Source organism: Mesocricetus auratus, unplaced genomic scaffold (genome assembly GCF_017639785.1).
Source record: "Mesocricetus auratus isolate SY011 unplaced genomic scaffold, BCM_Maur_2.0 Super-Scaffold_100008, whole genome shotgun sequence".
NCBI classification, from domain to species: domain Eukaryota; kingdom Metazoa; phylum Chordata; class Mammalia; order Rodentia; family Cricetidae; genus Mesocricetus; species Mesocricetus auratus.
In genome coordinates this window covers 63,932,364-63,954,671 of record NW_024429192.1, presented here as the reverse complement: position 1 = coordinate 63,954,671, position 22,308 = coordinate 63,932,364, and the positions used below count along the sequence as shown (strand labels likewise).

The 22,308-nt window shown below is 40.7% G+C and overlaps 1 protein-coding gene across 8 annotated transcripts in view; it reads left to right on the top strand.

Annotated features, from left to right (window-relative positions):
* Positions 1–22,308, top strand: part of LOC101842609 (interleukin 1 receptor accessory protein) — a 146,732-nt gene that overhangs the window by 2,775 nt on the left and 121,649 nt on the right. The window contains exon 2 of one of the 8 annotated variants that reach the window (XM_040751008.1): positions 3,595–3,712. The exons of the other annotated variants lie outside the window; for them this stretch is intronic. The gene's annotated coding sequence lies outside the window, so the exon portion shown is untranslated. The remainder of the gene's footprint in view (positions 1–3,594; positions 3,713–22,308) is intronic. 8 annotated transcript variants of the gene reach the window in all.

Sequence of the window (22,308 nt, the reverse complement as noted above, 5' to 3'; positions counted from 1 at the left end):
TAGCATCAAGTACATGTAGTGGAGAACTGCTCATTAAATAGCACCTCTCTTAGCTTATCTCAGTTCACTGGAAAGAAAATTCAAGCGAGACTCCCAGAAATAAGAGGTTTCCAGGGATCACAGAGTTAGTGAATTTCTGTCCTAGGAATATAGTTCACATCTCTGAGTTCTCCTTCAGTTTCTTTCAGGCCCTTTCCCATCATACCCTGCTGCCTCTCCAGTTGAATGTGAACAACTTATTTGCATTCTTAGACTGAACTTATTTGGTTGGTGATTTCAGGTCACAAAGCTGTTATTTCTTTGAGGATAATTCCTCAACATGGCTCCATAGAGTTTGTGGATTTGACTCCCAGTAGAGTTTCCAGGGATGCTCTCTAAGGCCTCACTCCATTCTCAAGTGTTTGATGGGGTGCTCCTTCAGATGCTAGGGGGAGTGGTACTGTCAAGATATAGAGCTCAGGATTATGTCAAGCTGATCTTCCTAGTCTGGACCACATCTTCCTCCTGCTGTTCTGGTCTGTAGTTGATTAGTGGTTGGCACGATAACTAAGGAGGAAATGTCACAATTGGCCTACCATTCTCCAACTCTCTCACCACTTCATAGACAAAGTAGGATAGAGAGAAGAGCATGTGTAATGCTTAATCTTTATTGTCAACTTAACAGGGTGTAGAATCATTTAGACTTGTAAAACACAGTTCTCTCTCTCCATGGAACGGAGGCTTAGACAGAATAAAAGGGTAAAAGGAAGACATAAGCAAAATGGTGGTTTTTCCTTTCTTTTGTGTGTCTTCTGGTTAGTCATGATGTAAATGGCAATCTTCTAACACAGTCTCCACCCAGTGATGTTTCGTAGTAGTACACAGGAACACAGTCCCATGGTTGGACTGCATTTTCTCAACCGAAATAAACCCCTCCTCCATTGAGGATTCTATTAGGTATGTTGGTTGCAAGGACAGAAAGCTAACTAATAAAGTATGCAAAAGTGGCATTTGGAGGGAACCCATGTTAAGTACTCGATTTTACCATTAACTATAGGTCTAGAGTTCTAGACCTCCTAGTAGGAATTGATAGCTTCAGGTGCATGGAGAAGGATGGAGTCACAGAGGCTGTTTGTCCATGGAGATTCTTCATGAGTCAGGATTCTCACCTTTGTAGATAACAGGCAGGCTTCTTAATGCACTTCCAGAAGAAACGCTTTGCCATTTGGGAGCCTATGTCAGCTCCTGCCCCACAGTAGACACTTAGCCCTAGCTTACCTGGTAGAGTTAGGAAAGTAGAGTGTGGCTGGGGGAGATCAAAGGAGCAAGCAGAGGGAAAACTAAAAGGTTATCTTCAGCACACACATGTCTTCAATTGTTGCTCAATTTCTTCAGGCCTTGGCTGGTGGCACAGATATAGGATCCAGTGAGTCATTTTGCCTTGCCGAGGAAGTACCAAAGAGAGCCACCTACTGTGCTCTTTGCCCATTTTACACATTGTTCTGTACAGGGAAAGGAAAGGAAAAACACCCAAGAACAAGAAGGCTGCAGAACACTTAGAATTGGGTATTTTAGAGCATATATTCAGTCTAGCTACCCATTTACTCATTTGCTTTTAATGTAGAATGTGTAATTTTTTATGATGGATTGGTGAGCAAACTTTATCAACCATGAGTTCTAGAGTCTGGCAGGTACCTGAAGCAAAAGCTTCTGAAGGGTGATCCTCAAGTTCTATAGCTATTTAGTAGCTACTGAGAAATAGTAACTCAGGGCTGACTTCCATTTTACTTCCCTCCTTTCTTTTTATTTGCGATTTGTTTATTTGCTTGCTTGCTTTTTAAGAAAGAGACTCCTTAGTCCCTGCCAGCCTCAAATTTTCCTTGTGGCCAAAAAGGACATTGAACTTCTGAGCTTCTTCCCTCTTCTCCACTCCAGCACATTTTTTCCATAGAAAATATTCTATAAGCACTCATTTTTCTGTACACATTTTTTCCATCTATCAGTCTGATAAGCTATAGTCTTCAGCATTTAACAGCTACTGTTTAATGACCTCTGCTGGGATATTTGCAGAATTTTCTCCCCATGATGTCATATAAGCATTGGGATAATTTTGTGTATTGTTTTGAGGACACTGACGCTCATAGAGGCTAAGAAGCATGGTGAGCATGGCCCATGCCATGTTGCACAAGTCAAGTAAATGTTGCTGAGACCCATTGTTTCAGTTCATCTTAGATTAAAGCTAGCAAAAACTTAAACTTTGCTGTCTCTGGACCAGAGTTGAATACCAGTACTTGGACCTGGAGCCCATCCCATCTACACACGAGCACTATAACCCTTTTATTACTTTGCCCATTTGGGAACTCAGATATGAGAGAGCTGAGTAAACAGTCTATAAGGTTATTTGGTCACATCAAAGTTGGTGCTTTCTTTAGAATCTGTTCTGCTCTCAAAATCTATTTTTTTAAAACATCTATCAAGCAATGGGAGGAAAGGAACTAAAAGATAAAGTATCCTTGTTTTTTGATGCCCAAATATATTATCCAACCAAAAAGAAAATAGCAAGAAATGAGCACATACATGTAGCCTTGCTAAATTTAATTTGGGTACAAAATAGCTATTATATTTATAACTATTATATCACTATTCCAATATATCTATCAATCATATATTTATCTATACCTATCTATAATCATCTATGTACCTATCTCTCTATCTAAAATTGTCTGCTTTTCCAAATGAAAGAACTGGTATGTAGAGATATTCACAGATTTGCCCAAGCTTATGTAGCCCACAAGGATGAGAACATACCACAGTATGAGGTCTTTGGTCTACCTCATTATATTTATTGGATATTGCACTGTGGAGACTGTATGCAATATAATTGCTATTATAAGTGCCCCCAGTTGAATTCTCAGCTGTAGTCTTGCTACTTTCATTGTCCTCTTTCCTTCTAAATCCTTTCCTGATTCAACCTACTTCGTGAAACCCCACTTAAGTTCCTACAACACCTTGTATATGTATTTCATATTGAAAGCTATGGGCCAATTATTTGCGTCTTTGTCTGTGTCCTTGATCAATACTTAAGTCATTTTTTATTCCACCCTGAGCCTAGAACAGTGTCTTATATATACAAGAGATAAATTGAATGACTAGTAGATTAATAGTATATTAAATAGACCCATGGTTAGCTTCCTTCTATTCTGTCATGGAATTGCTTATTTTAAAGGTTGCTTCTATAGACAAATTACTTTAATTTTCTCTAATTTTGTGTTTATAAAATCAGACAAGTGATAAAGAGTCACAGACCCTAAGAAGACTGGACATCACCAGCTCAGAGATGGAAAAACATATCACTCTTCTATCCTAATAATAAAGGTTGCTTTTCAAAAGGCAGTGAAAGATGTTACTCAAGTTCACTGTTACTTGCACTGACCCCAAGGGTAGTGTCAAGTGTCACAAATGCATATCTGTGAGAGAAAGCTAGAAGTTTCCATGGAGCTTGGATCTTATGATTCCTCAAGGTAGTAAAGAATCCATCTGTCCAGATATTACTTGATGTAATTGGACTCCACTGAACCAAAGGATGGGTAATTTTTTGTTTCTGCTTCTATCCAGCGGTACTTGTGGTTTCTTCATGAGTGGCACATGCATCCTTATCATCTCACTTGCTTCATAGTCTGCCAATCCATTCTAAAGTGAACAGAAAAGAGAAAGAAGAAGTTTATAAATTCAGGTATCTGAAAATGTTCTTTTTTATTGGAATCACAGTCCTTTAAGCCGGTTATTGTTAGAAGCTATTGTAACTTAAATTGTGGTTGTGTGACGTATGTGGCTTTGACATCAGATGATCTTTCTGGAATTGACTTTGGGAGGTATTTGTTCTGTCTGTGCCTTATTTTCATCATCATCTCTAAAATAGCATAATAAAGGCTATATCATCATGTGTTTGGTAAGTGTCAATCATATGTCATAACATTTGTTAAAAGCCTGGCCCATGGGCACATTAGCATTTGGCATGAGCAGCAGTGATAATGATTTCCATGCAGGTTCATGTAGATACTAAAATAGACAGTAAAAGATGCCATGTGTTCAAATACTTAGAGTTTTATTTATGTATTTTGTTTCAGAATCTAAAATGTTTCATATTATGTATATGCACATAGATAGAAATTAATTTTTTTGTAAAAATGATAGCACCGAGATAATTGGGTCAAATGTTGCCAACGTGTTTCATCCTAAGTCTCAAAGTGGCTAAACACTTGCTAAGGCCTTTGCATACAGTAAACAGTGGAGGTGAGAATTGGACCATCTTGTTTTATAGTTCTTATTTATTTAAGATTTTTTATTTGAATTAGAAACAAACTTGCTTCACAGGTCAATCCCAGCTCCCTCTCCCTTCCCTCCTCCCCTGCCCCCCCCCAGTTTCCCCAGCTCCCCACCCAATTCACTCCGTTCCCCAGAGAGGGTGACACCCTCTATGGGGATATCCAGAGTTTGTTGTTTTATACAGGCCCAACTCCAAGAGTCCAGGCTGAGAGAACATCCCTTATTGTGGGATGGGCACCCAAAGTCCATTTGTATGTCAGGGATAAATACTGATCTACTACCCAAGGCTCCATAGATTTCCTAGGCCTCCCCACATTCAGGGGTTCTGGATCAGTCCCATGCTGGCCTCCCAGTCATCAGTCTGGGGTCCAAGAGCTCCCACTTGTTCAGGTCAGCTGTTTCCGTGGGTTAAACCAGCCCAGTCTTGACCCCTTTGCTCATCAGTCCTCCCTCTCTGTCGTTGGGTTTCAGGAGTTCAGTTCAGTGTTTAGCTATGGGTGTCTTCCTCTGCTTCCATCAGTCACTGTATGAAGGTTCTGTTTCCCTGACTCTCTGGCCATGGGATTGTAGGCTTACACTCCCCCGATCCATGTCTAAAATCCATGTATGAGTGAGTATATACCCTGGCACTAGAAGAAACCATCCTGAGTGAGGTAACCCAGTTTTATAACTCTTAATGCATGACCAAGACTATGTTCTCCCCATCCCTAAGCCATTCGGCTCACTAGCCAGGCAAGGATTCTTCTGTAGGCATGCTGTTTTGAACCGATGAATGAGGATATGGAGAGAGCACTCTCTTAGGTAGCTGCTGTGGGTCTGTGGCTGCAGAGTAAGGTAAGGTAGGGGTGATAGCATGCAAGGCTGAGGGCAACTTCACTCTGTTCACAGAGCCACCTCATAGTCCGCGAGGCATCACAGTCACAGATGCCTGCCTGGCAGGCTTATTGGCCTCAGTGAGAATAACAACAAGACAGATCCATAGAGATACTTCGGTGTCCTGGGGAATATGGCTCCACTTTATTCTTCTGACTGCAGACTCCTCCATGCTCAGAAATCCAGGTTTGCAGATGGGAAAAGAAAGTAGTCAGCTATACCTACATTTTCTGTATTGGAAGTAAAAATAGAGGCCTAAAAATATAAGGCAAATGCTGTGTCACCATAATATTTTGCAAAATATATAAAAATATAAAATTCTGCAGTCCTTGGATTCTGTTATGATTCTGGAATTACGAGTGTACCATTTTTGGGCCTTTCCAAATTGTCCATGGGAGAATATTGCGTCTTATTAGAAAAAAGGAGTTCATTCAATTTGTAGACATATTTGAGACTTGAGAACGACAGCACACATTAAACATCTCTTCTCTGGAAAGTTTGATTTTAGTTTTCGAATTTCAGAGTGTGACTGATGGAGATAGGACTTGAATGAAAAGTTAGAGGTGCTGGATTCAGGATGTAAATCCTAAATACTGTGGGTTTAGCCTGTCTAATTTTATTTCTTGTGGTAGTTTGAGTGTAATTGGCCCCCATAATCTCTCATAGGGAGTGGCACTATTAGGAAGTGTGGCTTTGTTGGAGTAGGTATGGCCTTGTTGGAGGAAATGTGTTACTGTGGAGGTGGGCTTTGAGGTTTCATATGATCTGTATACCGTTGAGTGTCTCAGTTGAGTTCCTGCTGACTGAAAAATGTAGGAATGTCAGCTATTCCTCAAGCACCTTGTCTGCCTGCATGCTGTCATGGTCCCCACCATGATGGTGATTGAGAAAACCTCTGATACTATAAAAAAGCTCTCTCAATTAAATGTTTTCCTTACAAGTGCGGTAGTGCCATGGTCATGCTGTCTCTTCAAAACAATAAAAGCCCTAACTAAGACAGTTCTCTTATCTATAAATTTATGATAAGCATGTTCCATTTATTTTCTAGGTGGTTATATTGAATTTTCACACATTATTTAATTATTGTATTTATTTTGCCTATTTATTTTTGTCTTAACCCTATTTGGAAGTAAAATCTACATGGCCAGGGACATTTGCTTACTATTACATACTAAGAGCCTTGAAATATGTTTAGAAGATGTTTCCTAATCATGACTCAATGATAAATAAACAAGTCTATGAGTCAATGTCTACATATTATTTGTCCTCAAGAGGTAGAAAGAAATATCTAGAATGTATAAGTAAAGAAATTGCATATGTGAATATACAATACTGAAACATTTTGATACTTGTATGCACAAACATTCATGTGCATATTTGTGTATGTGTGTTTGTGTATTTGAATACAGATAGATGACTTGAGGATTTTATTTAGAATCCTTAATGGTGACATATGTATGTATCTATATGTGTATGTATATAGATATATCAACACACATATTTATTTCTAGGTGTGCATATGTTTGTATGTCTATCTATATCATCTATATATATATAGATATATGTATATTCATGTGTGTATAGAAATCTGTGAAGCCCTTTTTGAGTGTCTAAATCTGTCTTTGCCAGCAGAGGCACCCTAGTGCTTATTATTTGGATACACCAGTGTCAATTTGGGAGGAAGCCAAAAAATTAAAACACATTTTCCATCCATCTAAGTACCTATCTATCTATCTATCTATCTATCTTATATCTATCTATCATCTGTCTACCTATCTATCAAGATCTTTTGATAGGCAAGTAGATGACAAGAAAAGAGAACAAAACAAGAGATTTCAGATTAAGTGGAGGGAGGCTGAGATTAAAATAATATTGAAAGATGAATGTGGTCAATTTTTTTATGTTTTTGAGATAGGTTTCTCTGTAGCTTTGGAGTCTGTTCTGGTACTCACTCTGTAGACTAGGTTGGTCTTGAACTCACCAAAATGCACCTGTCTCTGCCTCTTGAGTGCTGGGATTAAAGGTGTGCTCCACCAACACATCTGGCTGAATGTGAACAGTTCTAAACAAGGTAGCCATGAAAGGCTGTCTCTGAGAAAATGACGTAGCAATGAAGAAAATAGTCGTGAAGGAGCCAAGACAGCTCTGGAGTCATTGTTGATGGGAGGGCTGGATTAAGGAGACATCTGGAAATAATGTTTTGTGATAGTCAGGGGTAAGAATAGATCAGCCCTGCCACCATAGTAAGGAGCCCTGATATCATGTAAAGTCCTATGGCATGTCACCAAAAGGGTAGGGCGGGGCAGTGAGCAGAGAGTACAGCCAAGCAACTTATTCACATGATGAGAAGATAAAGCAGTCTAGCCTCAGAAGAGCTGCTGTGAGCAGATGAGAAAGGCAGTTTAGTTTCATTCACATCTCACTCAAGCCTCTAGTTCTCATGAGAACGTCTCAAAGGAGAAAGAAATTAGGGAAATAGTCAAAACTGGATTCCTTTGGTTTTTCTCCAGTGAACCTATCTCATTTCCAAATGCATTAAGTAATGGAAGGAAATGTATGCGTGCATGTTGCTCAATTGAATTCAGCTGGGAATTTTACGGTTCTGTGTAGGTGTTTTATGTAATCAGTTCCCTAAAACATTGGGGCTAGGATTATTTCCCTGTAAATCTTTGACTACCAGTTTCCCGAACCCTGCTGTGCTAACGAGTGAGAACATTTAATTCCACATAAGATGAGTCTCTTTACACTAGTTCTGTGGGTTTAAACGGTTCCTGCTCTGTCTACAAGTGGCTTACAGGCAGTTTCCTTGTGGAGTCTCATGGGCTCGTACGTATGCATCTTAATATGACTCTCACATAGCTTGGCAGTCCATGCCAAGTACTGTTTCATGTGATTTATATTCATTTAAAAAATTCAGCATCACCCTATGAGACAGGTATGGTTATAATCTATATTCTGTGGAAAAGTAACTAAAGACCCAAAGTCATAGACTTGGTCTCTGGGAGAGCCTGTGTTTGAACTCGAACAAACTCTACAATGATACCCTTCTGTACTTTGTAAGAGATGACCTTAATACTTACCTGTCTTCATTTGTCCCTCCTACTTGTTGCTGCCTTATATAAGAGAAATAGTTCAATAAGTGTATTTAATCTAGGAATCAATATGTGGCCTGTTCTTTGAGATTGCATCTTTCCATTAGCATTTAGTGATTAAAAACATGGGCTTTAGGCTGAGATAACCTGGGAAGGCAAATCATATCAGCACCCTGGGGTTGGTAAAATTGTTTCACATCTCTAGGTGTGTTTCCTCACCTGTGTTCTTGGCTGTTTTGGAGATTAAATACAAAGTACAATGAGGTAGTTAGTTTAGTGCCTGGAATGTAATTAGTACTCAGTTCACTTTTGCTGTTTTTATTATATTTTCAACTAACTAACATGCGCGTGCTTATGTACACAGGGAACTTTTCAGTAGTGTTCGTTTTAATAGCTACCCTTCAAATTTTAGAGCCAAAGATCTGCTTATAATCAGTGATGTTAATTTTGTTGCAGGGCCTTCTGGTACCTTGTACCGAGCAAAGCATGATTTGTGGTTTCTGAAAGGCTCTGTTTGAAGAACAGCCAGGTTCTGGGGTTTGCATGGGTTCAAAAGGTGCTTTGAGAGCTACGGGCACTGCATCCAACCTTGCCTATCCTTCTACAGACTTATTCTGCATAGCTGGAAAGTTATTATGCATTCTAGCAATGACTACAGACCATCCTGAGTCACAAGAAAAAAAAGTAGCGAAAGTCCAGCACTTTTCTCTAAATAACACTTATGGAGGTCAGTTGATGAAGTTGTAGATGTAGATCCTAAGATGGGTCCAGGGTCTATGTATTGGGAACTGTGCCCAGGGCTTTTGTAATCATGACCCTATTCAATGGTTGCTGCAAAGGTTTTACATTTTAGTTGTAAACCTAACATAGAAACAAACAAAATTAATAAATAACAAAACAACAGCAACAAAACATTGCTACTGTTACCTCCATTGGTCACTATGGGCTGTGATGATGAATAAAATCATATATTTCTTACATTTGTTTTGCCTTATTTTTCTTAAAAGCAAATTGCAAATTGTACAGACTTGCAGCACTGGGGGCCTACCCTGTAATGAAGAGATGCTTGGCAGGGAAATGAGACAGAGCGAAGTCGTGGAGCCTTTCTCTACTTGGCAGAGTGTGTGTGTGTGTACTTGAGAAGAAGCTAATGTAGCGAGCCCACACTGTTTAGTTAGATGTATTTGTTTGCATCTTTGTTAGAAGCTGATATGGTGTTTATTTACACGTAGCTCATTTTGAGCTGCTGTAAAAGAATACCTAAAACTGGGTAATTGATGAGGAACAGATTTATTTCTGCTGGTTCCAGAGGCTAGGGAGTCCATGGTGGTGTGGCCACAACTGAAAACCCATCATGCTGCATGACCCCCAGACAGAAGATGGAAAGACAAGTATATCCGCCCTTAAGAGAAAAGAGAGCTGAACTTATCCTTTAGTCAGCCCACTTCCCTGATAACAAATGCGCTCCCAACAGTATGGCATCAAGGTGTTCAATAGGGCAGAGAGAGCCATCTAGGGTCCATTACCACTTAAATGCCATACTTCTCAGCACTGTTACTTGGCAGTTAAATTTTGAACACTCCAAATTTAGAAAACTAATTCAAGCCATAGAATTTGCAATCTCCCTTTGTTGTTGTTATTGTTGTTGTGTTTATGACATGGATCAAATGGGACACTTCTGTCCTCTTATATCTAATAAGTAAAACACAGATGTCTTGGGGACTAGTTGGGTGATTTTTTGAGGAACTATCTACACACACATCCAAACATTCAGACACACAGACACACAGACACAGACACACACACACACACAGACACATACACACACACACACACAGACACACACACACAGACACACACGCAGAAGGGATGGGGCAGGTGTCTAATTGTATGGAAAGGACAATAAACAGCCCCAAAAGGAAACAGTTGGAGCCTGAGAAAAGTCTCTAACCAAGGAATTTAAGATTTGGCGCAAAAGGCTGTGGCAAGGCAACGTTTGTAAAGAAAGGCTAGTTGTAAAGGGGAAGGTGGTCTGGAAGCCATGAGGATAAATTGCAGCCATTTACTCCTTTACTCTCTCTCTGTTACTTTAATAATTGGTTACCTACAGGATGGATTGGTACACACAGCCATGCAGTGTCATACCTGCCTGGCTTCAGACTTGAAGGCTCAGATCTTGCAGACAGCAGAGGGACAGTACATGTGACTTCCACTTAGAAAGTGAGCCAGCAGTGGCCAGTAATGTCCTAAGCAGGGGTGGTCTAAAGACATCACAGACATTGCTCCAGGCTGCTATGGGATTTGAATTGCTACTGTACATTGCAAATGACAGTGATTTCAACCTGTATTGTCTACCATAATGACATAATGACATAGCTCCATACCTTCTTCACAAATCCACAAGGACATTTTTCTCTCCCATGCAAAGAGCAGAAGTCTATAGATAGTGGGGCATTGGCTTAAATGTGACCGCATTATTATCATTTTGAGAGGACAGATCCTATAAATAAAGTTGCTTATTTGCATTAGTAAACCAATGCTTTTGGCTTTCCTAAGTGGCAAAAGGAGCATTTCCTGATGCATATCCAAGTGCCTAGCAATTTATGAGACACTTGTGTGTCCATTATGCCACTTGACTTGATCACAGCTCTGTCAGGTCAGTTTGTTCGGAGTTGCACATGAGAAAACTGTAGCTTAGAGGTGGAAATGACTACCAAGTGGCCATTCAGCTCTTGATAATTGGATCATATTTGTTGGAGTTCTGCATGTTCCATGGACATCTTTTATTGCTATTTCTCTCATCTCTCAGCACCACTGCCCAACAGTGTTGTTGGGACTCATCTTTGGTTATGCTGTGTCTCTGTTCCTGAATGTGTCTACAATTTTCAGACATCATCAATTTCAAGATTCCTTTCCACTGAAACAGCAGGCTTCCAGTAACGTGAGTGTTATTGCTACTTCGCCTCCCCATAGAGTTTTTTTTAAAGCTCCCATCAAATGCAACGCAAAGAGGGACACGTCTTTTTACAAAACTGTAACTGAGAGTATTCAGACGCTGAGGTCTGTACACTCTACACTGATTCCTTTTCTAAGTCTTCCCCATCAGCACTTCTAGAACACACTCGTGAATATTTAAAATTTGGATTTTCTAGCTTCTTGTCAAGATGCGGCTGAACTTACTTGTTATGACCCACATAGTAGACACCCAATGCAATACCTTCTGAGAGTTCAACAGCCAAGAGGGGAGTGATTATATAACCTGTGATCGCCATTCAGTGAAGAGAACTCTAGGACAGATATATTTGAGGTGCCTATCCAATTCTTTCTTTTTGTAGCTAGTGACAGAAATATGGACTTAAGGGAACTGGAGCCAGTGTATAGAAAGTAAGCTTGCACAGATACCATTGCATGGAGTATGTATTAAGGAATGCTAGATGGTCAAAAAGCTAAATGTATAACTTTGCAGATGAGCCACAAAGGAATATGCCCTGTTTGGGGTCAGCCAAACCTATCTATAACTAGTCTTCCAATGTATAGTACCGGTACTCAGTATGGTGTGGTCATTTGGCTTGGTTCAGTGACCTGCCACATCCATGGGCTTCCAACTCCTTATTTTGTTACATTGTTTGGGGAAGCATTTAGGAGACTCAAAGGTTAGACTCCCAATAGTAAGAAGAAAGAGTATTAACACAATTGAATGACTGAGTGCTTAACAAGCTATTGACATTATCCCCTCACCTGACTGCATGAGTCACTTTCCTGACACTGTTCCTCTTGCTGAGATGGGGACTAAGCATGGCAAGGTAGCTTGTATAGATATAGAGGAGATACTGGCTCCGTGTGGCACTGAAGCCAGGCTTGAAACCCTCAACCTTGCTTAAGGGCTTTAAGCCTTGCCCTGTGTCTCCAGGCTCCTCCATAGTTTCCTCCTATGTACAGCTGAACATCTTATGACAGAGACACATAGCTAATGTGCTGATCTGTCTGACAGATTCCTAGAAATGCACTCTGGGCTGAGCCAATCCCACTGGTCCTCTGCATTTCTGGCTTCTTGCTGCTTTCTTCTCTCCTTTATCAGTTTCCTTTTAGACTCAAACACTATGGGAGATACCTTAGTGGACTGCTGATATTTTAATGACATTTTCATGTCCTAGGTATGTTTTTTTTTTATCATCTCAGGGTTCAGGGTTGGAGACAGGGGAGTAGGGAAACTATCCTGGTTGCGCCCTTCTCCCCCGAATTTGCAAAGTGAGCCTTATGGAGACATGGAACTTCTGTTTTCATATTGTTGTGGAGACCTCAGTTACGAGAGTTCCACACAGTTACAGAGGACCAGGGTCCAGCTCCATACATTAATACTTCATTATAGGTGAGATTAGTAATGGGCTCTCTATAACAAGAGATGTTTAAAGAGGGCCTAGACATCTACTTGGCAAGGATTTTATAGGAAGATTTGAATATTGGGGGGAAAAAGAGTTTGAATCAAAATGACATTTAAGGGTCTTTCCGGTCTGGAGAGTCTGTCTTGAATTCACTTAGAAACTTTATATTGGGAATGAAGGTTCCCCCTTGTTACAATTAATACCAACTAGAGATGCTGCCTGCTCCCTCCCCCGCTGTGCTTCCCCCTTGGGAACAACTACTCAATTTAAGAAGGGGACTTAGGATGAGGAAGGATGTGGCTCCTTCCCACTTGGCAGCACTGCCTTTCAGAATAGAGGATTGTGTCTGGGCCTGGCACCGTTCCGTCGGGCCCCCTGACCAGCCCAGTCCTGTCTGTGACCAGAGCACGTGGGAAGTGCACATCTGTGTAGGAAAGCCACCCACTGGCTGCCAGCTCTGGACTCGTTCTTTCTTCCTTTTTCAGCTTCGTATTGAATGCAGCCTTGCCCAGGGCAAAGCTCTTGAAGGAATGGCGACACACCCAGACACAAGTTCCAATCAGACCAGACAAGTACCTCCTGAAAAATATCCCCCTTGCAGCTGGCAAGAGATGAAAACGTGTCTTTCAGAGAGGTTTCTCTTTCTCTTTGTCATTTCAAAGACAAGCTGCTAGTAGGCCGGGATAGCAAGGATATAGCCATCTCCACTACCCCATTTTCTTATATTCCTTTCAGCTCCTTTATTACCAGTTCCAAAGCTCTGCTGTTCAAAAATGATCACCCCTTAATGCCAGAATCCGGGCAGTTGATCGTCTCTTGATGGAAGGAATATTTTCCCAATAGCTGGATGGACAATGCATCTGAGATAATATAAGGTGATCTGGCCCCAAGTAGTTACAGACACTTCCCAAACTGCTTCAACTTCGTCACTCAAGATGTATTATCTCAGGATGTTTTGTCAAGAGTGTCACATGAGGATATCTCAAACTATGAATTTCTAATCCTTATCAGGGATCTTCAGCATGCTTACATATCTTCAGCTGGGTCAGTCCAACTGTTCCCAGGAAATAAAGATGTTACAAACTTGCTAGCAGCGGGAGCTCCACCGGGATCTGTTCAGGGCTGCCTGTAGGAAGTTTGGCCGAGATTTCCCACATGCCCCATAAATCTTAGCTGTGTGATGGGTGAGAAAGGCAGCCTCAGCTTCTTTAGCAGCTTGCTTATTGCTCCTGGGCCCTGGAAGCTGTCCTTTTTTATGCAGGACCCTTTCTTGTTTAGAAATGAATCTTTCTTGGCATCTAAATGGCATGTTATTTTTAGGGGACGTTTAACAGAGTTTGGAGGCAGCATGGTTCCATCATCCGAGAAAGGCCTGAAATGAGAATTAAAGACATCTCATATTTCCACTCATAAGTTATCAGCATCCTGAAAGGCAGCTTGCTTGTCCAGGCTGCTGTGTCCCAGCAGTTTTCCCAATGACATTATTGACTTTCGAGGTCCTCACTGTTTTTCCAGGGGCTATTTCTATAGATAAGAAGGGTGAAAGAATTAAACAAAATAACGGCAAGTTACAACAATGCAAGCTTGGGAATATGAGGGCAGTGTTCTAAGTAAATCTCAAAAAGCCTTTGTTATAACAAGGGGACCTGTAAGGACATCCAGTCTGTGTCACTTGTCACGTGGTTAACCCTATTTGCTTCTCTCTATTTGCTGAGAGCTGCTTAGAAACAGAACTGAGAGCCTTCGGGAAGTTTAAAAGATCATTATGTTCAATTTGCTCTTTTAAAAAACAGCTGGGGTCCTTGTCAAGTGTTACCCAGAGCCATGGTCTTACGTTTCCTGCCCCCTTAGCTCTGTACATTCATATACATTGCTGCAAATTTATTGTGATGCCCGTAGTATAGGGAAAGTGTGTGATTCTTTTCTAAGTGTTGACTGACTCTGAATAATAAAATTTGATTTCCAGAAGAACCTGCTAGCAAGATGTGCTTATTATATATATATATATAGCTTTGTTTCCCCATCATAAATGTTATGGATGTATTTCCCTCCTTTGTGTACTGTGAGTACAGGAGTCAGCAAATGTCTCTCTCTGACTTTTGGGATTTCCCTCACCCAGAAAACCTAAGCCCCATGACTCATTCTTAGCTCCTCCCCAGAGCTACTCATGTCCATATGTATAATCACAATGGGGAAAATAATCAAGCTTATCTGCATATCAGGGCAGGATGCTGTGTACATCATAGGGTATGAAGAGTAGCCAAAGCTTCAGGCCCTACCTACTCGTTTTTAAGTCCTGGAGTAACAGCTAATGATGGCATAACATAAACATATTATGCTCTTGTTAGTCACTCATGGACTTAGGACCATTCTGGCTGAATTCACAATTTTGTCCTTCTGTCATTTGGTGTAGTGGTTGTTGCAATGTCTTCCTCAGGTTTCCTGTGAATGAGGATCAGGGTATCTTTCTAACATGTGTTCTATGCTATCCTGTAGTCTTACAGCAGGTATTTCGGAAGCCATGCGTTTATTGATATTCAGATTTGTATTTTCCCCGTTGCATTTATTATTGCCAGGACCTATAGAAACAAATGAAATTCTAACATTAAATGGTTATAGACATGTACCTTTGGCTTGCTTTGTTTTTCTGTTAAAATTACTATTTTCATGTATGTGTAGTGTATGTATGTGTGCATATGTGTGAATGGGTGTGTACACAGGTGCACACAACTGCAGAGTCCAGAGGAACATGTTCCTCGAGACAAGCTTCTTGTTGAATTTGGAACTCATCCACCCTATTTTAGCAAGGCTGATATCCAGCAAGTCCCAGCAACCCTATTGTCTCCAACTCCTACCTTCTGGCACTGGGTTCTAGATGCAAGAGGCCACACACAAGTTAGCTTTTACCTGGATCCTGGTCACCCAAACTCAGTACAGCAAGTGGTCTTACCCACTGAGCCATCTGCCAAGCTGTTTTCTTGTAAATGGGTCGGTTTTCTATACCGACACATCTGGTTGTAAATGTCTTTTCATTAGATTTGTTCCTTCTATTCTTAGGCAAGGGAGCCAGATAGCTGAGTTAGAAAGAGGAGCAGAGGAGCTGTGTTGTACATGAAACTGATTTTCTTTTTTTACATTGCTGCATTCTAGTTGTTGGTTATAGACTGGTTTGGCCATGTCTACTGCTTGTTGGAGATAAGATTTATGACTTTCATTCTGTGAGTTTCCTTTTCCTCTTGATTCAGACATACCTATCATTGGCCAACAGACTCATCAGCTATTTGCCGTGACACTGTGGGATGGTGTTAGTGTTTTTGTTTTAAAGGAAAATGAACATCAGCCTTAGTATGATATGCATAAAAGAGGGCTTTTTAAAGTAATCAAAATGCTGTTAATGAGAAAATAATTGATATACACTGTGGTGTAGCTGGGCAGTACAAACCCATTTAGTTATTAATGAGAATAAAATACAGTTACATGAACTTATCTGGAAAAACATGATTGATGTATCATTAAGTAAAAGAAGCAAATCTGGATCCACACACAATTCATTTTCTACAAAAAGGAAGTGTAAAATGTGAAAATGGAAAACTTTGATTCTGTTAATTACATGTGCTTACTCTTCAAGGGAGAACTGGTGTATTCTGAGAGGAGAGAGTGAGATAGTAAACATTCACACTAACCTAAATAAATTAGACAATGAGCATAAACTCCTCCAACATTGTTGTGAAAGTGTAAAGACATGCATCAAAGTTGGAAATACGTTCCAGCGACTACTTGTATATCCACCTGGATTCCCCTGTTAACTTTATGCAATGGTTGCTTTATTACATATCTAAACATCTATGCATGTATGGGTGATTGTATGTTGTGCTGTCTGCAGATGTTTTTATTTGCTGAAGGAGTTAACTGGAACCCCTTTCCAAGTGAAGTTTATCTCCCACCCCAGAACAGGGATTATATTTAAAAGACTATGCTGATTTGAACAGACAAATAAGTATTGATGGAAAATTTATTAGATGTCTTTACTTCAGATATCTTTTCTCTTTTATTACTAATTATGTTTCTGGCTGGCAACTTGTCCACTAGGCTTTTGTATTTTCTTGATCTTTCTGTGTGTCACCTCTGTCCCTTGACACTCAGTATTGACCCAGCTCCATGCCTCTACATGTAGGCAGCTGTGCAAAATACTGTGCATTCTTATAGCTTCATTTGCTTTTCTTTTCATGATATTGCACTATGAAGCATTTCCACAAATGATCAGGCTCTGAGAATAAATATAAATGATGTGTGCTGCCATAGAACTTCTGCTTGATCATAGGTTACTCAGGAAGGACGTTACAAGGAGATTGGACAATATGTCCTTCCTTGTTTGATCCAAATTAACTCATCTGAAGAAACACTATTCATCTGAGACTAGGTTGTGACTAACAGAAAAGTACTTGTCTAGATCTATGCTGAAGATCTGTAATTTAACTACTGGGGTGTACCGCTCTTGTTGCTGACCAGAATTCCCTTCCATCCCCTTTCTCATGCATAGAATCAGTTCCACATCGGGAGGTTCTGCACCCTTTCTCCCAGCATACAAAACTAGTCTTGATATCTTTAGTACTTTATCTATCCCTCTGCAGTCTACAAGCCTCTTGCTCCTTCTGCTGTAACATTTTCTATTTCGTAAGTTTTGGTCAAATTGCACTCCCCCCCCTCTCTCTCTCTCTGTCTCAGTCTTTCTTCTCTGCCTTCATTTCCTCTTCATTGGGTACTTTTTCTGGTCCCCACCTATCCACACAGACACACGGGCATGTGTCACATCTCCTTCTCTCCCTGCTTGGACACGATTCTTTTATTTAAAAAGATTTCTAAACCCAGAAGGAGTCGGTTCTCATAGCATTCCCTGTCTGCACATTGTCTGCACTGCTCTTTCTTAATGTATGGTCTTGTGGAGCAGCAACCACAGCAGCCCACCTCTGTGGGTTGACTGGAGACACAGAAGCCTGCCTTGCCCTAGATTCAATGAGTGCAAGTCTCCACCCTGCCTACATCTTCAGCTGTCCTCACATGACTCATCAGTGGGCTGCACTGTAGGGGAGCAGGTCTCCAGATTCCCTTTCCTTCAGTTGCTTTGGGGCTCATGGAGTCTGAAGCTGGGACATGCGTTCAGAAACTGTATCTACAGCTCTCCTCTGTAAGGCAAGATGGAGTGCTCCATGTGCAAAAGGGGGTGAAAATGTGTGCTTGTGAGAGAAAGAGCCCAAGTTGCCATTGAGGGGGTGCCAAGGACTCACCCTACTATCAGACTGTTTTCTTTCTCTGTTCTTTGAGCAAGGCTGGAACTAGGTGAAAATCACTGTCAACGAGTCTGTGCTTACAGAACAGAGGAGTAGTCCATGTCAAGATTTCTCCCGGGAGAGCAGTTTGTATGCTGGCATAATCATGGTTCTGTTTCAGAAACCAGACACCTGATCACAGTCGGGAATAAGAGCTGGCATGTCTCATCTCAGGGAAAGGGCATTTCCCTGTTGGCTGTGTTCATCAGAAACAAAGCAGACAGCAAAACGGAAAAGGAGAAGCTTCAGAATCTCAGCAGGACCTCCTGCACTTCCTGGTCTAGATCATCATCAGATGTACCGCCCTACTGTGTCCCTCTACACTACATGTCCCCCGGCGCTGCTGTTTTCTTACTGTATCTGGTTACTAGAACCTTTGCATCTATCCATATATGTTTTGCAGTTTTTATAATTACTGAACTCAAATTCAGAGAGTCTGTATCTACACTGTAAAGAAAAGGGTGCACAGAATTATATAAGCAGAAGAATAAAAATAAATTGAAGTATTATCAAAAGCATATCAGTTATGTCGCTGTTGAAGGCAGACCACTGAAGTGCCAGATATTCATCAGAACCTGAGTTCAGGCAGGTGCTGTCTTCCTTTATGTAGCCGGGCACCCTGTTGACCATGCTTAACTTTGCAGGCTGGTGGTCACACTATTGTTGTCTAGATTCCCTAGTCTGTAGACCTGGGTGGCTAATCTTTTAGCCAGGACTGTTTCTAAGGTGCATTGGCTGTGGGAAAAGCAAACATAGCACAGACCTGTGAAGGTGGATGACTCTTCTTGCTTTCAAACTAGTTCAGAAATGGACCCCTGGATGGTGGAGTGGTGGGGATCTAGAAGCAAAGAGTGGTATGGCCATGTCAAGGGTTCTCAGACCCTATAGCCGTGACCCTTCTAGAAGATAGTTCTATAGGCTGGGCCAGTTACTGAGTTCAGGGTCTGAGCTGTCATGCTCCACATGTGAGCTCAGGTGAAAGGCTTGGCTGGTAGCCACAAAGGGCATACCTGGTACCCATTTTACCCTTCACTGCCTTAGTCTAGTTTCCATTGCTTGAATTTTTCATCTCTTCGGTCTCTGGCACTTCCTCTGCCCACAGCTGCCTCCTGTGGATATCACCCACTTTTCTGTCATGACAAGTTGTCCCCAGAGACCCTGACTTGTGGCCGTTTCTATTTATCGGCCCCTTAGAGAATTCCAGTCTTAAGTGCAAGGTCTTTTAAGATGAGAACTGGACACAGCCCTCTGAGACATGTAAAGTGACAACACAGACCTCGCTGAGGCTGATCTATCATGCCTGAGATGTCTCTGCCTCACCCAGCTTGAGCTGGGTTACAGGTTTGAGAGAACGGTGGTCACGCCCTGTGGGTGGGGCTGCAGATCTCCACTCCTCTGCCTGGGTGGTTGGAGCTCTGTGTTGCTTCATTGTTTTCAAGTCTGCCCTTCTGTTTTTCCATACTTCTTTGGCTATACTGTCACTTCCTTTGTGACTTCTGATTCGTGTTCAGTCTTTCTCTCTTAAGGGCCCATTTGTTCTCCTGATTTCCAGTATCATCCCAGAAGTATGCAGTATTTAAAAAAAAAAACACTTTGTGAGTTGTGCTCTGCATGTGATGTTGCAATGGATAAAAATGAATTGTTAAAAAACCCACACAACTATTTTTGTCTTCCAACCTTTAAAGTTTATATGAAATGAAAGAGGTGGGTGTGCTAATAAGTCATCTAGGTGGTTTTATAATGCAAACACAGGTCTCACCCAAGAGAGTGGATGAGATAGTTTATTCTGGCCATGACTTGGAGGGACAGATTTAGGTTATCCTGAATAACAACCCCTGCTATGGAAGTTGGTTCGTGAACTTCCGTAGTCAAAAACTAAAAATAAAGTCATAGATTAATACACTTACCAAATACTTTTGGTGGCAAAGTCAGTTTACAGCTAAGTTAGGTAAATCTCTTTTATAATTTTCAGATATTATCTAGCAGCAATCTAGCTTTAGGGTTGGTGGAACCAAGTGGCCTAAGAAGTTAGACATTCTGAATGTGTTGCCTGATAATTGCAAAGATGTTAGGTCACTTTGGAGTCTGTAGGAAATGATTGAGATATCCCAGGTAATTCAGGCTCTTGGTCAACAACATTCCATTTCACAATCATAAAACTTTAATTACTCAGTTGGTATGAAAGCTCTTCAACTTGGCTGTGGCTTTTGAAGATGACTGTCATTCACAGGTGCAATGGATAACACATTGGCAATCTAGTTGAGGTTGGCATGGTCATTCAAAGATATAAATATATCGTCAAAAACTAAGGAGGAGGAAGTTAACGAATACCAACGAATGAGTAGAAGAATTGATGTGTTTGTTCTCAAGGTGCTGCTGATGAAGGAAGGGCGAGAGGCCAGGAAACCTGGTAGAGCAGAGAGTGCATGCATGGATGAGTCCCAGTCTGTATTCATACTCTCTCTAACTATAGAGTTCTTGCTTTTGTTTCTCCAGTCTCCTATCTTTCATTCTGCTGATTCTCTACTGGCTGTTCATCCTTAGTCTCACAGTTTTGTATTGCCTTTCCTTGGTTTCTGTTTTTCTCATTAGTGGGTGAATGTTTGCATGATGCATTCCTGAGCCTGAAAGTTTGAAGGCACTAATTCCCTTGTGGGAAGTCATGAACCTGTATGGTTAGGTATTTACCCCCTTCTGGGATACATAGCTAACCTATGCATTTGTTTTCCTAGATATCAACACTCATTATTTTAAATTTTATGTTTTCTCTTCTTCCACCAAAAGTGTATTGCTGTTCTCTTCTTAGTCCCCTGCCTTGTACTAACAGTAAGTAGTCTTTCTCATGTGTATCTATACTTTAAGGTTCTTTTCTTCCTGTATATTTTGTGTAGTGTTAATAAAAATAAAGATTGCAGGTTCATAAGGTGATAAGTAAATACAATTAGACACAAAAATCTGTCCCATTCAAGGAATTTTCTTTTAAATAGTAGGAGAGAAATAAGCACATTTCCTATAAAATAAGCATTTTTTGTAGAATGTGAAACAAGTTGTAAGTAATTCACTAAGTGGTTGCAGAGCCAGAATAAAATCTCACTCATTAAAAAAATTTACAATTTTAAAATTAATTTTCATTGCAACTGCACTACATAATGTTTTTCCTTTTGGCATTTTTGTATTTATATTTCACTGCAGGGTGAAATATATTTGTATTATTTGGTTTCTCACCCACTGTTTCTCCTTCTGAATTCATGCCACACCATCTCTTGTTCCCTCTCCCTACTTGTTTTAGTTTTTTTCCTGATGCTGTGATAAAATACCCTAAGGAAGAAACAACTTAGGGAAGAAAGGCTTTTTCTTGCTCACTATTCCACGTCATAGTCCATCGTCATGGGGAAGCCAGGAGAACAGGAAGCTGAAGCATATAGTCACATAGCATCCATAGTCAAGAACAGAGAGTAGATAATTAGTGCACACAGCCTGTGCTTAGCTCACTGGCTTTCCTCATTCCTACAATTCAGGATATTCCGCCCAAGGGTTGGTGCCACCCATCGTGGGCAGGGCTTCTCACTAATCAGGATTACTCCCTGCAGACATGCCCAGAAAGTTTCCTAATATAGACAGTCCCTCTTTGAAATTCCCTTCTCAAGTAGGTTCTACATTGTGTCACACTACTCTTAAAGCTAATTGCTGCACCCCTCCTTCCTCTCCTCATATACCCCCCACACCTCACTCCTTTACATATCAAGAAGTCTATCATATTCATATTTTAAAAATAAACAATATTCTTCAAGTAAGATGTCACATTAAACACCGTGTGTTACATATACACCTGACAGTTGAGACAATGCTCTCTCTTAGCTACATGTCTTTACCCAAAGGAAATCAAGCTTCTTGTATTTCTGTGGCAGGGGGTAACTTTGGAAATTATAGTGATACCAACCCAAGTTAGAATCCTGTTATTCCATTGAAAATGGGATTGAGGGCATCTGTGTGAGAAATGGACCCTGGTTTAAAAAAAAAAGGTATGCCAAGATTGCAAAGCTCTCTGTTTGGGAGAGTTTGTATGCATTTCAAAGAGTAGAAAGTATTAAACATTTACAAGTGTTTTAAAGTGAATGTACCAAGAGAAAGGTTGGGGTGTAGGACACAAAGGGGAGGAAAGGGCTTTCTTGACTCTCCACTTTCCTTACTCTCCGGGAAATAGCCGATCCCTGTTTGCTTGTATATCATCTATACTGAGTAGGTTATTTTCCTCTATGTTTATCCAATATAGTTCAGACTATCCAAAGATTTGTTTGAAATTGATCTTCAGCCCTTTGAAGGGTATGT